This window comes from Rhinolophus sinicus, chromosome 12 (assembly GCF_057876585.1).
Source record: "Rhinolophus sinicus isolate RSI-liver-muscle chromosome 12, RSI-T2T, whole genome shotgun sequence".
Lineage (NCBI taxonomy): Eukaryota > Metazoa > Chordata > Mammalia > Chiroptera > Rhinolophidae > Rhinolophus > Rhinolophus sinicus.
In genome coordinates this window covers 8,433,662-8,449,219 of record NC_142512.1, presented here as the reverse complement: position 1 = coordinate 8,449,219, position 15,558 = coordinate 8,433,662, and the positions used below count along the sequence as shown (strand labels likewise).

Below are 15,558 nucleotides of genomic sequence, written 5' to 3'. Positions count from 1 at the left end.
ACATCTGTAGACACTGCAAAGTGATCACCTCAAAAAGTCTAGTTACGCTCCATTATCAGACAATCGACTCCCTTTACCCCTTTTGCCCACTCCCCAGTCTCCTTCCCCTCTGGTAATCATCAACCAGTCTGTTCTCTGTATCTCTGAATTCTGTTTTATTTTGTTTGTTCTTTTTCTTTAAGGCTCCACATATGAGTGAAATCATACAGTATTTGTCTTTCTCCTTCTGATTTCTTTCAGTTAGCATTATACCTTCAAGTTCTATCCATATTGTTGCAAACGGCAAGATTTCATTCATTTTTATGGCTGAGTAATATTCCATTATATATATCATATCTTCTTTATCTATTCATCCATTGATGGACACTTAGATTGTTTCCATATCTTGGCTATTGTAATTGATACTGCAATGAACATAGGGGCTTACATGTAGGTATTATCGAGGTAGTGTTTCTGTATTCTGCGGGTAACTCCCAGCAGTGGAATAGCTAGATGGTATGGTAGTTCTGTTTTTAATTTTTAGGAATCTCCATACCGATTTCCATAGTGGCTGTACCAATTTACAATCCCACCAGCAGTGTATGAGGCTTCTCTTTTCTCCACATCCTCTGCAACACTTGTTATTTCTAGTCTTTTTGATAACAGCCATTCTAACAGGTGTGAGGTGATGGCTCATTGTGGTTTTAATTTGCATTTCTTTGATGATTAGTGATGTTGAGAATCTTTTCATATGTCTATTGGCATGTGTATGTCCTCTTTGGAGAAATGTCTATTCAGGTACTCCAACCATTTTTTAATTGGGTTGTTTGTTTTTTTGGTGTTGAGTGTATAGTTTCTTTATGTACTTTGGATATAAAGCCCTTATCAGATGTATGATTTGCAAATATCTTCTCCCATTCAGTAGGTTGCCTTTTCATTTTGATGGGGCCACATTATGTTTTGTACAGGGTTCTGGGAGCCAGGTTCTCAGTTTATGAGAGGTTGCCCATCCATCAAATCTAACAGGAAAGGAATAAGCAAAAGCAAAAAAAAAAGTTAACTGAAGACTCAAGTTTTGATATGTGCTTCTTTAAATCAAGTCCTATATTGGGTTTCCCAGAGGCAGTCCCCCAGACAAAGATTTTGTGCAAGTAGTCTATTTGGGAGGTGATCGTAGGAAACACCTAAAGGGAAGTAGTATATTGAGATGTCGAAGGAAAGCAATAAAGTATGCATTATTGAGCAGATTACGATGATGGACAACTGGTCTCAATGTCTCTGGGGAACACTAAGAGATTGTATAGAGCACACTGCAGAGTTATCCCACCCGAGAGGAAGGGGAGATGAGCTATTTAACTGTCAAATCTTTCCAGTCATTGGTTGAGAAATTTCCCAGGAGGCATTGTATCCCTGGCTTGCCCTCTCACTGTCTTAGTGGGCTCCCAGTGGCCAGATGGAGGTCAAAGGCAAGGAGTTGGAGTGTGGGCAGTGGAAGCCATTCCAGTCAGTGCTCGTGGCAATGGTGGGTGCAAAGGGACAAGGCATGGCTCCCTAGTGTATGTGTAAGAAAAGCTGGGTGGGTGTGCTCAGTTATCAAGCGAAAGCAACATTCCACTCAGAGAGACATGTGAGATTCAGCCAGGAAAGTCCTCACTACTTACTGTCCTCCTTAATGATCATTCCTTCAATTTCATTGATCAAAAGAGGCAAGAATACTCTTCCTCCATCAGCTAGTCTCCAGCTTTTCCATCTGTTTGGTGGCTTTTATGGTGAACCTCAGGAATGTGTCTCAAGTAATGAGTTTGTTTTTTTCATTAACCATTTCTTTGTGCAAATCCAGTATTATAATGCAATGCAATATGAATTACACCAACTGCTAGGCAGTAAAAATCTGGATAAAGCAATCAAGGAGAGAAGTCAGTGGACAGCCATGGAACTATGTATATCTGTTTGCCAAGTTTGTAATGTATGAAATAGCAGCCTTCTGAAAATTTTGATTTATGTTTCACGTAATCATCTATTATCTTAATTTGTAACATTCCTTTTAAACTCACCTGAAGGCATGTTCTTTCAGAAGCTCAATTATGTGCAGTTAGTTGTTTGACAACAGTTTTGGCAAATGGTTACAATGAGAGTAGATCTGTGTGTTTGACAGACAGCAGGACATAGCAGGCTTCTCAACAGGTGTCTCTGGGAGGGGAACCCACGGTGTGAGAGAATCCTTTTGCAGATTTCCCTCAAAATTTAACATATTGATTAGCATGGAGACTGCGAAATCGTGACTTCTTACTCAATAGGGTACACTTCCAATAAGGAGTGGGGAGGAGAGTATTACTCAACAAATGTTTATATAGCATTTACTACGTGCAAAGCCAGTGATTCTTTTTTTTTTTAAAGATTTTTATTAAAATATAGCTAACATACAATATTATATTAGTTTCAGTTGTACACCATAGTATTCAACATTTATATACCTAAAGAAGTGATCACCACGATAAGTGCAGCAACCATCTGACACTGTACCACGTTATCACAATATTATTGACTATTCCCTGGGCTGTACATCACATCCCCATGACTGCTTTGTAACTGCAAGCTTCTACTTCTTAATCCCTTCACCTGTTTCACCCATCCCCAACCCCCTCCCACCTATTACCCCCCAAAATCTGGTACCCATCTGACACCACACATAGTTATTACAATATTACTGACTATATCCCTTATGCTATGCCCTACATTCCCATGACAACTTTGCAACAACAAATTTGTACTTCTTAATCCCTTTCCCTTTTTCACTCACTCCCAACTGCCCTCCTATCTGGCAACCATCAATATGTTCTCTGTATCTGTGAGTTTTTTTCTGTTATTTTGTTCTTTAGATTCCAGGTATAAATGAAATCACATTGCCTCTATCTTTCTCTGTCTTACACTCCACTCAGCACAGTACCTCCAGGTCAATCCATGCCCCTGCAGATGGCAGGAACCCATTCCCTTCTATGGCCGAGCAATATTCCACTGTACATATGTACCACCTCCTCTTTATCCATTCTTTCATTGACAGACACCCAGGCTGCCTCCACATCTTGGCCATTGTAAACAATGTTACAATGAACATATATATAGAGGCACCCATCCCCTTGAAGTAGCATTTGGGTTTCTTCAGATAAATACCCAGAAGTGGGATTATAGGGTCTTTCTTTGCCTCTTCTTATAGTCTTTTGGTTTTTGTTTTAAAGTCTATTTTGTCTGGTATAAGTATTGCTATTCCAGATTTTTTTTTTTTTTTTTAGTTTCCATTTTCATGAAATATCTTTTTCCATCTCTTTACTTTCCATGTGTGTGTTTTCTAATCTGAAGTGATTCTCTTGTAGGCAGCATATGTAAAGGTTTTGTTTTCTTATCCATTCAGCCTTTCTATGTTCTTTGACTGGAGTATTTAATCCATTTACATTGAAAGTAATTGTTGATAAATATGTAGCTGTTGCCATTTTATTATTCATAATTTTGGTCATTTTATTTTCCATCTTAAAGAAGTACCTCTAACATTCTTTGTAATATTGGTTTGGTGGTGATGACATCCTTTTACTTGTGCTTCTCTGGGAAGCTCGTTATCTGTCCTTTGATTCTAAACAACAGCTTTGCTGGATAGAGTAATCTTGGTTGCAGGTCCTTGCTTTTCATCACATTGAATACTTTGTGCCAATCCCTTCTGGCCTGCAACGTTTCTGTTGAGAAATCAGCTGACAATCTCATGGGAGCTCCCTTAGAGGTTACTAGTTGCCTTTCTCATGCTGCTTTTAAGATTCTTTCTTTGCCTTTACATTTGCCACTCTAATTATAATGTGTTTTGGTGTGGGCCTGTTTGGGTTCATCTTGTTTGGGACTCTCTGTCTTGATTTCTATGTCTATTTCCTTCACCAGGTTAGGAAAGTTTTCAGTCATTATTTCTTCAAATGAATTCTCAATCCTTTGCTTTCTCTCTTCTCTTTCTGGTACTCCTAGGATGTGAATGTTAGTGCGCTTGATGTTGTCCAAGAGGTCTCTTAAATGATCCTCATTTTGTTGGATTTTTTTTTCTTTATGCTATTCTGATTGGGTGTTTTCAGCTACCTTCTCTTTCAAATCTCTGATTCAGTCCTTTGCTTCAATTAGTCTGCTTGTAATTCCTTCTAGTGCATTCTTCATTTCAGTTATTGTATTCTTCACTTCCGACTCTTCTTTTTTAATGGTTTCTATGTCCTTTTTTATGCTTGCTATTTCTTTGTTGAAGTTCTTACTAAGTTCACTGAGCATCCATATAAACATTGTTTTAAACTCTGTCTCTGGTGGGTTGCTTGCCTCGATTTTGTTTAGTTCTATTTCTGGAGTTTTCATCTGTTCTTTCATTTGTGATGTGTTTCTTTGTTTCTTCATTTTTGCTGCTTCTCTGTTTGTTTCTGTGTATTAGGTAGATCTGCCATGTCTCTCAGTCTTGGCCAGGTGGGCTTATGTAGTATGTGCCCTATGGACCCAGTGGCACATTCTCTCTGGTCACCTGAGTCAGGTGCTCCAGGAGTATCCCTTATGTTTGTTGTGTGTTTCCACCTGTTATAGTTGAGCCTTGATTGTTATTGGCACATCAGTGGGTCGGATTGATCCTCAGGCTGATTGGCTATGGAGTTTGGCCATGTCCACAGCTTATGTGCTGCTGTGCAGGGGGCTTACCCCTTGAGTGGGATTCGCCCCAGTAGGCTCTGGTGCCTGTTGAGACCACCCTTTGTGTGTGCCGCTTGTGGGGCTAATTGGGTGGTGCTCTGCTGTGGTCTGAAGCCAACAGCCAGGTATGTTGATTCTAGAGTCTCTTGGGAGGGGCTTTAATGCAGGCCCAGGTCACCCACTGCCTGTGACTGGTCAGGGGCTACCTGGTAGGAGCTACAAAATGATCCACGGTTATTCGCAGCCTGTCCTTACCCTGGAGGTGCATGGGAGAGGCCACACTGTGAACTGAGGATGGCTGCCACCAGTACTGGGCCTGGGGTAGCTCTACAAAAAGCCAGGACACCACGAGGCCTGCTGCCACCTGTCAGCTGCCTTAACATTCAGCCACTGATAAAACCTCGTGTGGTACATGATTTGGGTGAAGCAGGGTCTCAGGGAGTTATTAGAGTGGGAAGATTTGTGGTCAACAAGTTAATGTAGACTCTGGTTTGGTACCAGTGCTAAGCCTGGAGCTACTCAGCAAAATTCTCATAGCACACCGAGGGCAGCTGCTGCCCACATGGGTCCCACAGACTCTGATAGTTTTTCAAGAAAGGGTGCTGGTTGCTCTGGGAGAAAGTGCCTCTGACACTGGGGGAGTTGGGTAGGGCAGGGTCCCAGTGAGTCAGCAGGGCGACTGTCCTCCAGCCCTTGTTTTTAAGCCACCTCAGTCTGCCTCCCCAATATGTCTCCACCTCCCCTGAGTTGCTGTCCTGCTGGAGCCCAAGGTACGTGCCTCAGAGTAAGATAGTCTGAGTGAGGGCCATTTAAGAGGATGCCTGGGTTTCTCGCCATCTTCTGTCCCACCCAGATGGTCGGAATTCCCGTTGTTTTTCACAGCTCGATGTTGTGGGGGCTCCTTTTTCTGGCACCAGTACTCTGGGATGGGGAGGCCAGTGTGGGGCTGGGTTCTCTCACTCACTCCTTCATGGCTGAGATATCCCTCCTGGTTCTCAACCACCACATGGAGGTTTGGGACCAGCTGGTTTTGGGTCTCTGCCCCTCCTACCAGTCTCTATGTGGCTTCTTCTTTATATCCTTAGTTATAAAACTTCTGTTCAGCCAGACTTCAGATGGTTCTCCAGGTTGATTGTTCTATAATTTAGTTGTAATTTTAATCTGTTCATGGAAGAAAGCAGGCACAATGATTATCTACTCTGCCATCTTGGGTCTCCTCTCCTTAAACTCAAGCCAGTGATTCTTTTGGTCTCAGAACCCTTTATACTCTTGAAAATTATTGACAATCACAAAGTGCTTTCATTTATGTATGCTGTATCTACAGAGATTTACAAATAAAAATAAAAATGTTACTTATTATTAATTCATTAAAAATAGCAATAATAAAGCCATTACATGTTAACATAAGTAACATATTTTTATGAAAAATAATTATATTTTCAAAACAAAATAATATATAGCAGGAAAAGTGGCATTTCTTTGTATTTTGGCAAATCTCTTTTAAGTCTTTTTTGATGGAAGGCAGCTGGATTTTCATATCTGCTTCTGCATTCAATTTGTTGTAATATGTTGTTTTGGTTGAAGAAAATTTGGCCTCACACAGATATATATTTGGAAAAAGGAGGAATATTTTAACAGCCTTTTAGATAATTGTGGATATTTTTCTTTGATGCAATACCAAACTATACAATAGTAGTCTCTCCCCTCCCCTCCCCTCCCCTCCCCTCCCCTCCCCTCCCCTCCCCTCCCCTCCCCTCCCCTCCCCTCCCTTCTCTTCTCCTCTCCTCTCATTTCCTCTTCTTTCTTTCTTTTGCACTTTTAACCATTTTTAAATATGCAGATCAGTAACATTAAGAACATTCACACTGTTGTACAACCATCACCACCATCCATTTATAGAACTCTTGGTCTTGCAAAACTAAAACTCTGTACCCGTTAAACACTAACTCCTCATCATTCTTCCAGAGAGAGGCAACCACTGTTCCACTTTCTGTTTCTATCAGTTTCACTTTATATACGTCACATAAGTGAGATCATTCAGTATTTATCCTTTTCTGTCTGGTTTATTTCACTCAGCATAATGTCCTCAATGTTCAATCATATGTAGCATGTTTCAGAATTTCCTTTCTTTTTAAGGCTGAATAATATTCTATTGTACGCCATATTTTGTTTACCCATTCACTTACGGATGGACACTTGGGTTACTTCCACCTATTAACTATTGTGAATAATGCTGCTATGAATATGAGTGTATACATATCTGTTTGAGGCTCCGCTTTTGATTCTTTTGGGTATATGCCCAGACGCAGAATTGCTGCATTGTATGGTAATTCTATTTGTAAGTTTTTGAGGAGCTATCATATTATGTAATAGTTTCTTAAAAATTAGTTACAAGTGGCATCTGAAAGAATTATCAATGAAATTTTTGTGATCTGTTGCATCAAGATTTATTAGTCTATCTTGCATTTTGAATGGATCTTTAAACCATGCATAATTCTTAAAGTAGTGTGCATGGGTCATTTGGAAAATATTGGTTCAGTGAGTTTTGAAGATCTTCCAAATAATGATTCATTTTTAATACAATATAAAATAATCAAATTCATTAATATCACTGTTGCTATCAGAAAAGTCTAAGAATTTCAAAGCTGTGAAGTTCATGGTGATGGATATAAATTGTCTAAAATTCTAATTTTCACTTGAAAGCTTTGTGTTTTTTCATTGGCAATCAACACTGTCAGTTGTTTTCCTTGAAGTGATGGGCTCACTTTGTTCATTTTCAAGAACAAGTTTGTTAAATATCCAAGTCTGAATCACTATAACTTGTCATTTTTCAAGTAATAATAATATTCCATAAAGGAAGAAAGCTCAATTCAAGCAACTGCCCAAGTACTTTTCTCGGAGACAACTGTCGTCCTTTGGTATGCAGCAGAAGTGTTTTATGCAAACTTTCCATTTTGTGACACAGAATATTAAAAACACCGGTATTCAAGGATCAGTCTGGATTTAACAAAATTAAGCATTGTTACCGTTTCATCAAGGACATTCTTTAGTGACACTGCATTGTTTTACTGCCTGAGTGTTGAGAGTGAAAACTAGAATGTCTACTAGTTAAGTTTGGCTACTGCCTCTAGTTGTGCTAAGGCCCAAGCAGGTTTACTCCCTGTTGCTTTTGCACCATCAATGCAAGTATCACCACAGTGAAAAAGGCAAATAACAGCTTAAAATTTTTTGAGAATAGGTTGGATTTCACAGATTTCCTGAAAGTTTTCTCTGGGACAGTCTGGGTCTGCAGGCTGTCCTTTGAGAACCACTGCTAAAAATGATACTGCTTGGTTGAAAATCCAAATACGACATACTAAACACATATGTATAGTGTGTACCTTCCTCATTTGTTTAAAATATTTTATTTTTCTTCAGAAATGTCACAGATTTATGACAGCAAATATATAATGATTAAAATCACCAGTAACCAGGCCAAGACGTGGAAACAACCAAAATGTCTTTCGATAGATGAATGGATAAAGAAGTTGTGGTATATATACACAATGGAATAGTATTTGGCAGTAAGAAAAGATGATATAGGAACATTTGTGACAACATGGATGGATCTTGAGAGTGTAATGCTGAGCGAAATAAGTCAGACAGAAAAAGCAGAGAACCATGTCATTTCACTGGTATGTGGTATATAAACCAAAAACAACAAAAGAACAAGACAAACAAATGAGAAACAGAAACTCATAGACACAGACAATAGTTTAGTGGTTACCAGAGGGTAAGGGGGGGTGGGGGGTGGGAAATGATGGTAAGGGGGATCAAACATATGGTGATGGAAGGAGAACTGACTCTGGGTGGTGAACACACAATGGGATTTATAGATGATGTAATACAGAATTGTACACCTGAAATCTATGTAACTTTACTAACAATTGTCACCCCAATAAATAAATAAAGAAAAAATCACCAGTAACCTCACTATCCACAGAACAACTATTATTAATAATTTGCTTTCTATGCTTTCAGATAAATGTGTATACATACATCTACCTACATATATACCTTTTAAAAATGGAATAATATTAAACAAACTATTATATAACCTGTGTCATTTGTATAATGTTATGGCATAAATATTTTTCCATGCCATTAAACATTCTTATACAAATACATACACAAGACACAAAACAGATATAAAACAAACGGCATCACATCCTATGACTACATCAACATTTTAACCAAACCCAGTTGTTGCAAATGTAGCTTGTTTTCTATTGCTTTGCTATTATAAAAATTGTCCACCCGCTATTCGTATGTCTGAAGTGTTATGTATGGATTTGTATTGTATTTCTTAGTATAAATTTGTAGTAGTTGGTAGATAATAGAATCTTCATGTTTTAAAATAAAAATGGATTTTGTGTAATTGTCCTCCAAATAGTTGTATCCTCCTTCTGTCTCATAGGACTGTAGGAGAATGCCCAGTTGCCAGATGTTGGACTTCTGGTGCACATTATGTTTTCCTGGTCCCTGTGTTGCAGTGTTTGTCTCTTCCCATTATTTAAGAATGGAGGGTCTGCTCAGACTGTTTGCCCTTGGCCCATTCTCTGTCAAATTGTGTAATCCTCACTCTACCTCTTCACATGCACACACACACACACACACACACACACACACACACACACACCTTGATCTGCAGAAGGAAGGCAAAGCTGACGTGCACATCGCCCAGGTCGCTTCCCTCAGAGCTGACTAATTCATTCTGTGTTACTGAAATATCTCCTAGTTCCAAAGTCTGAGTTTCTGATACTCTAGTCTGATAAAAGACACTGAAGATTAAAATTTCCAGTAGGCATGACTTCAGATTCTGTTCCTCTCTCTGCTCCATAAACACACTCCATAGGCAAGATCCCCCACTATGTATCTTCCTGTAAGGCCTTGCGCCTGGCTGAGTAATAACCTGGTGCATAGGAGAACTAAGGTCATCCTACTTGAAGAAAACTAAATCCAAACCGACTTCCTCTACATTTGCAGGCTTGAACATTTTATTGTATTCCAAATTTTCAAAGAGAATGGAGTTCATTATGGTCCACTGAATTTTTTTTCTTTCTTTCTTTCTTTTTTTGTTTTTTAAGTAGGCACAGCTCACAGTGGCCCAAACAGGGATCAAACCCGCGACCTGGGTGTTATTGGAACCATGCTCTAACCAACTGAGCTAACCGGCCGCCCCTCCACCGATTTTTTAAAAGTTATTTAAGTTGTGGTAAAACACACATTGACACAAATATTGCCACTTTAAGCATTTTTAAGTGTATAGTTCACTGACATTAAGCACATCTACAATGTTGTACAAGTGTCACCACCATCCATCTCCAGAACTTTTCATCTTCCCAGCTGAAACTGTACATATTAAATAACTTTCCAGCCCCTGGCAACCACAATTCTTTCTGTCTCTATGAATCTGACTACTTTAGGTACCTCATATAAGTGGAATCATGCAATATTTGTCCTTTTGTGACTGGCTTATTTCACTCAGCATAATTGGCTTATTGATTTCCACAGTCTGCTTTTATGAGCCCCTAACTGACAGCACTAGTGTGGTTCAATTCAAGTGTTTGCAAGCAGATAACATCAGGATTTTTGTGTTCCTGAGCAAATTTGGTCAGGAAAGGGGATGCATGGACAAGAATTCTGGCTCTGGAGGGATAATTTGTCTAAATGTGTTTTTAGAAGAAAGAGAACAGCATCACAAGTAATAAGGCTTCATTGAAAGTCTATTGATTTAAACCACAAAACTGGAATTTCTGGCTTCTTTTCTCCTCCTCCTCGTCCTCCTCCCCCCTCCCCTTCTTCTCTTATCCTGCCCCCTTCTCCTCCCTCTCCTCCTCCCCCCTCCCCTTCTCCCCCTCCTCCTCCCCCCTCCCTTTCTCTTCCTCCCCCTCCCCCTCCTCCTCCTTCTCCTCTCGCCATTTCTGAGGTGAGGAGCACAGTATCACCGACCAGGAGGATTTCAGAATCACTGGGACTTCACTGTCTTTACTCTCCTCTAAAACGGAAAGACTCCTCCTCCCAAAGGCTAGTTTGAATCTACTGTTCTGGTTCTGATGGAACGTTGCAGAATTAGGCTTATCTTCGTGGAAATTTGGGTGCAAGCATTCACACCCTCAAGTTGCTTTCCAATTCTTTATTTTTTTAAAGAGGATATTAAATCATTTACTGATTACACGATAATGGATGACACACAAGCTTCATTCCCAACTATGATTTTATTTGGTACCATAATTCAATTTAGATATATTGCATAGGATGTGCCAACTATCATTAATAACCAAATAAACTCCATGACTCTGCTTGGGTGACCCTTGTAATGGTGAGCTCCAGGTCACCAACACAGTATTCGTCAATTCAACTACACCAAGGTTTCTGAAGACAAGGCTTCTGAGCCCAAACAGATTGTAAATAAATTTCAAATGGAACCTGGCATCACCCTGAAGGAATTCTAACTTCACACTGTTGGGGTAATTTACCAACATGGCTTCAGAGCAGACTAACTTTATGTAGCACATTAAAAAAAAAAAAAGACACATTTATTCAGTGTCATGATCAGACTATTACATTTAGCAATCAACAACATGAGTGCAAACCCCGCCCCCAAATGACATTAAAACCCTTTGTTAGAAGGCTTTACACTTTCCACAGAACAGAAACTAAAACAACCTGTTATACAATTAGTCACAAATACAGTCCTCAAGTTTTTTGCCCACACACACGAGTACTGTCTAAAACATGTCTTCTTTGTGGCAGCTAAGCTCTGCCACCACTGTGTTTGGCTGAGCTCACAAATCTGTTGTAACCTGTAGCTGCCCTGTCACTTCTCTGGCTCTCCTCTCCTGCTAAGCTTTGTTTCTTGGCAGTAATTAAAACCTTCTGCCACTGCCATAGCTACTGCTGCTGCTGGAACCGCTACAGCCACCTTGGTTTCGTGGTTTGGCAAAGTATTGGCCACCACCACCATAGGGGCCCGAGCTTCTGCCTCTAAAGTTTCCTACTTTCAAGGTCCAAAATTTGAAGACTGATTGTTGTAATTGCCAAAATCACTGTATCTTCTGCCACTTCCAAAACTGCTTCCATCATTACCAAATCCATTATAGCCATCCACACTGCCACCGTACCCTTCACCACCACGGCTGACACCACAGCCACCTCAACCACTGAAGTTCCCTCCACAACCCACCAAACCACCTCCTCCACCAAAGCTGTCATTCCCACCAAAACCACCTCCTCGACCACCACCAAAGTTTCCAGAACCACTTTGACCTCTTTGGCTAGATGAAGCACTAGCCATCTCTTGCTTAGATAGGGCTTGCCTTATGTCACAGTTGTGGCCATTCACAGTATAGCATTCCTGAATGACAATCCTGTCTACAGAGTCATGGTCATCAAAGATGACAAAAGCAAAGCCACTCTTCTTGCCACCGCCTCGGTCAGTCACAATTTCAAGCACTTCAGTTTTCCCACACTGTTCAAAATAATCTCTTAGGTGATGTTCTTCAGTGTCGTCTTTAATACCACCAACCAAAATCTTTTTCACAGTGAAGTGGGAACCAGGTCTTTGAGAATTTCCTCTTGAGACAGCCCTCTTTGGTTCCGCACCTCTTCCATCCAGGTGTGGCCTTGCATGCATGGCTACACCCACCTCCATGGTGGCATAGGGACAAACCCAAAGCCTCTGGAGCGCTTGGTGTCTGGGTCTCTCATCACCACAGTCAGTGAGCGATCCCCATTGCTCAGGATAGCTCTGCAGATTCTCATCGGTAGTTTCAAAGCTCAAACCTCCGATGAAGGGCTTCTGCAGATGTTCAGGCTCTGGGGAGACTGACTTAGACGTGACGACCACAGGAAGGGAGACGTCCACGGTGGCGTCCATCGACAGAAAGGAGTGATCTTCCAATTCTTCATTAAAGTTAATTTATCAGCAGAGTCTAAAGAATGGCATCAGTTCACGACAGTCTATGCAAAGTGTCCTGGGAGGTCTGCGGTCACTCTGTCCACAGACCCTGGGCTGGCTGGGCTGTGGCTGCACCTCCTTTCTCCCCTCCCCCAGCATCCAGCACCTCCAGGCCTGCGCCCGTGGAGGCGGGCACAGGCGACAAGCAGACACTCAGAAGAGCACGCATTTGCGGCTCGTGCAGCCAGGGCTGCACTTAACTGGCGGGCTCACCTTGCGTAGCTTGCGCCGCCGGATCTCACGCACCAGTGTGTAGAAGGCGTCCTCCACGCCCTGGCGCGTCTTGGCAGAGGTCTCGACGTAGGGGATGCCGTAGCTGCAGGCCAGGTCCTGCGCCTGTTGAGTCTCCACGGTGCGTGCAGCCAGGTCACACTTGTTCCCCACCAGCACCATGGGCACGTCGTCGGAGTCCTTCACCTGCCAGATCTGCGCCCGGTACTGGTGGATATCCTCGAAGGACTTGGAGTTATTGATGGCGAAGACGCAGAGGAAACCCTCGCCAGTGCGCATGTACTGGTCCCGCATGGCGCTGTACTCCTCCTGGCCCGCTGTGTCCAGGATGTCCAACAGACACGTCTCCCCATCGATGACCACTTGCTTCCGGTAAGAGTCCTCGATGGTGGGGTCGTACTCTTCCACGAAGTGGTGCTGTAAGAACTGGATGGTCAGGGCACTCTTCCCCACGTTGCCAGTGCCCACCACCAGGAGCTTATACTCCGTCATGTTGCCTCCAGGGACTGAGCACAAGGTACAGTGCTGGTGTCCTGTCCCACCGCTCTCTGGAGCTACAGCCCCTCAGGCCGGAGCGGGTGGCGGCGGGGCCGGGGCGCGCAGCGCAGCTCGTCTGGCGCTTGGGCTCTGTCCGCGGTGGGTGCGGCTTCGTCTGTGGGCGGTGGGTGCGCGAGTGGGGGGCGGAGACCAAGACTATATTTTTAAAAAGACTTGTTCTAATAGCAGTAGTATCTGACGTCTCGCTAGGGCATGCTTTGTGCCATGCATATGGTTATTGAGTGTTACGAGGTGCTTATTCTCAGTGCTGTTTTTGTGAATGAGGAAACAGGACAGAGGTAATAGATAACTTGCTAAAATCACAGTATATGGCGGAGCTAGATTGGAATTCAGGCAGTCCAGGTCTAGAGTCTAGGGGCTTAATAAACTCACCCTAAGATTCCACGTCTATCAACAGACTGCTGAGTATTGATTAGACTAATTTGTTGAAGAAGGAACCTTTTAAAAGCGATCTAACAGTTTTATTTACAAATAATAATAAGTATAAAGTGCTGGAAGTGATATCTTGGTGATTATGTAAACATATAATGAAACTTTTTAAAGTAGGTTTTGAAAATATTTTGGGGGCCTCTGCAAGCAGAAACATTGGAAAACTCTGTTCTAGTTTACAGCTGATTTTGGAAGAGAACAATGATCATAATCTAATTTGACTAGAAATAAAAAGTGATAAAAAGTTATTTAAAACTAATAGAAATAAAACAATACTTGGACTATCAGTTTAACGACCTGGAATACATCAATGCAATATTAGTCAAAGACAAAGTAAGAGGCTGTTTTTAATCAGTGCATGAAAATTACATCCTTTATGAAAAAGAGAATCAGGAATAACTCCATTTTGAGAAAAACGTTATTAAACAAAGCAAGTGTGAAAGGTAGGCAAAGTGAATTACACCCAAACAACCACAAACTCAGCAAGTATAAGCAAAAATTTTAATGGCCTTTCTTGTTAATAATGATATATGAAGCTATGCACTGCTTTTTAAGCTAAGCAATCAAACCTAGCAGAATAAGCCTATGCATTTCATCCAGGATTATGACAGTGGATTATGAAAGGCCCATAGGGAGGAGACAGCTGGTTCTAGGGATCCCAGCCACCTATTGGAAATTTAAAGGAATTTTCTGCTTTCAGATCTCTATCATGTCCTCTACTTCACTGCAAGAAGCACATTATGACAATCCCTATGGAGCTAATCAGAGGGGTCTCAGGGCAAAGAGGTTATTTTATTCAATTACAAGAATATTCGATGACTATCTACAAGGAGCTCAGAGCTATAGTAATTGAGGACAGTTTGGGGATACAGAAAAGATGAATAAGACAATGAGATAGTTCTTAAGGAGTTCATTGTTGTCTAGGGAGAGGAGACAAAGAGAAAGCAGGGAAGTGAGAGAGAAAATTGAAAAGTGAGTGTTGTAGTAACTGTGGTATGAGTGCCGGGAAGAGAGAGAGTAGGGATTGTGGTGGGAAGTAGGTGACTGAGATGGTGGTGGAGCACGGATGGTGTTTCATATCAGCATAACAGTGGTCTCCAAAGAGAAAAACAGGGCAGTGGAACAGAACTACAGTTCAAGAGAACTTTCCTGAAATACAAAAAGACTGGAAACTGCCCACTGAGAATTACCATGTCCCTGCGAGTACCAACCCAGAATGACTAATACTAAGACATATCTAGTAAAAGTTTTGGATTTAAACAAAGAAAAGAAATCCTTTGGGAAAGAGGTAAAACAGTCACTCAAAAAATGGATTAGATTATCATCAGATTTTTGACAACACTGCTTTATGTTAGAGGAAAATGGGATAAACTCTTGAAGACAGTTTTTTACTGAGGAATATTCTAGAGGACGAGTTAACAGACAACTGAAATGGTTAGAGAGAGTGCCATTAGGGCTGGTGTTGAACTTTCAACATCAAGTTACTGTAGAACTAAGATTTAGTAAGGGTTAGCAAGGAGACAGGGCAGTGCTTACGATGGCTGTTATATGACCTGACAATGCAGGTATGGAACAACCCTAGAAATAAGGGGAAAATGGGAAGGATATGCAAAAAAAAATTTAATTGACTCCAAGAAATTAAATTCGGCATGCTGTTCTGAGACTGT

The 15,558-nt window shown here is 41.3% G+C and overlaps 2 pseudogenes; both read right to left on the bottom strand.

Moving 5' to 3' along the window:
- Positions 1 to 11,484: 11,484 nt before the first annotated feature.
- Positions 11,485 to 12,423, bottom strand: LOC109437557 (heterogeneous nuclear ribonucleoprotein A1 pseudogene; annotated as a pseudogene).
- Positions 12,424 to 12,826: 403 nt separating this feature from the next.
- LOC109437555 (GTPase HRas pseudogene) lies at positions 12,827 to 13,411 on the bottom strand (annotated as a pseudogene).
- Positions 13,412 to 15,558: the final 2,147 nt, after the last annotated feature.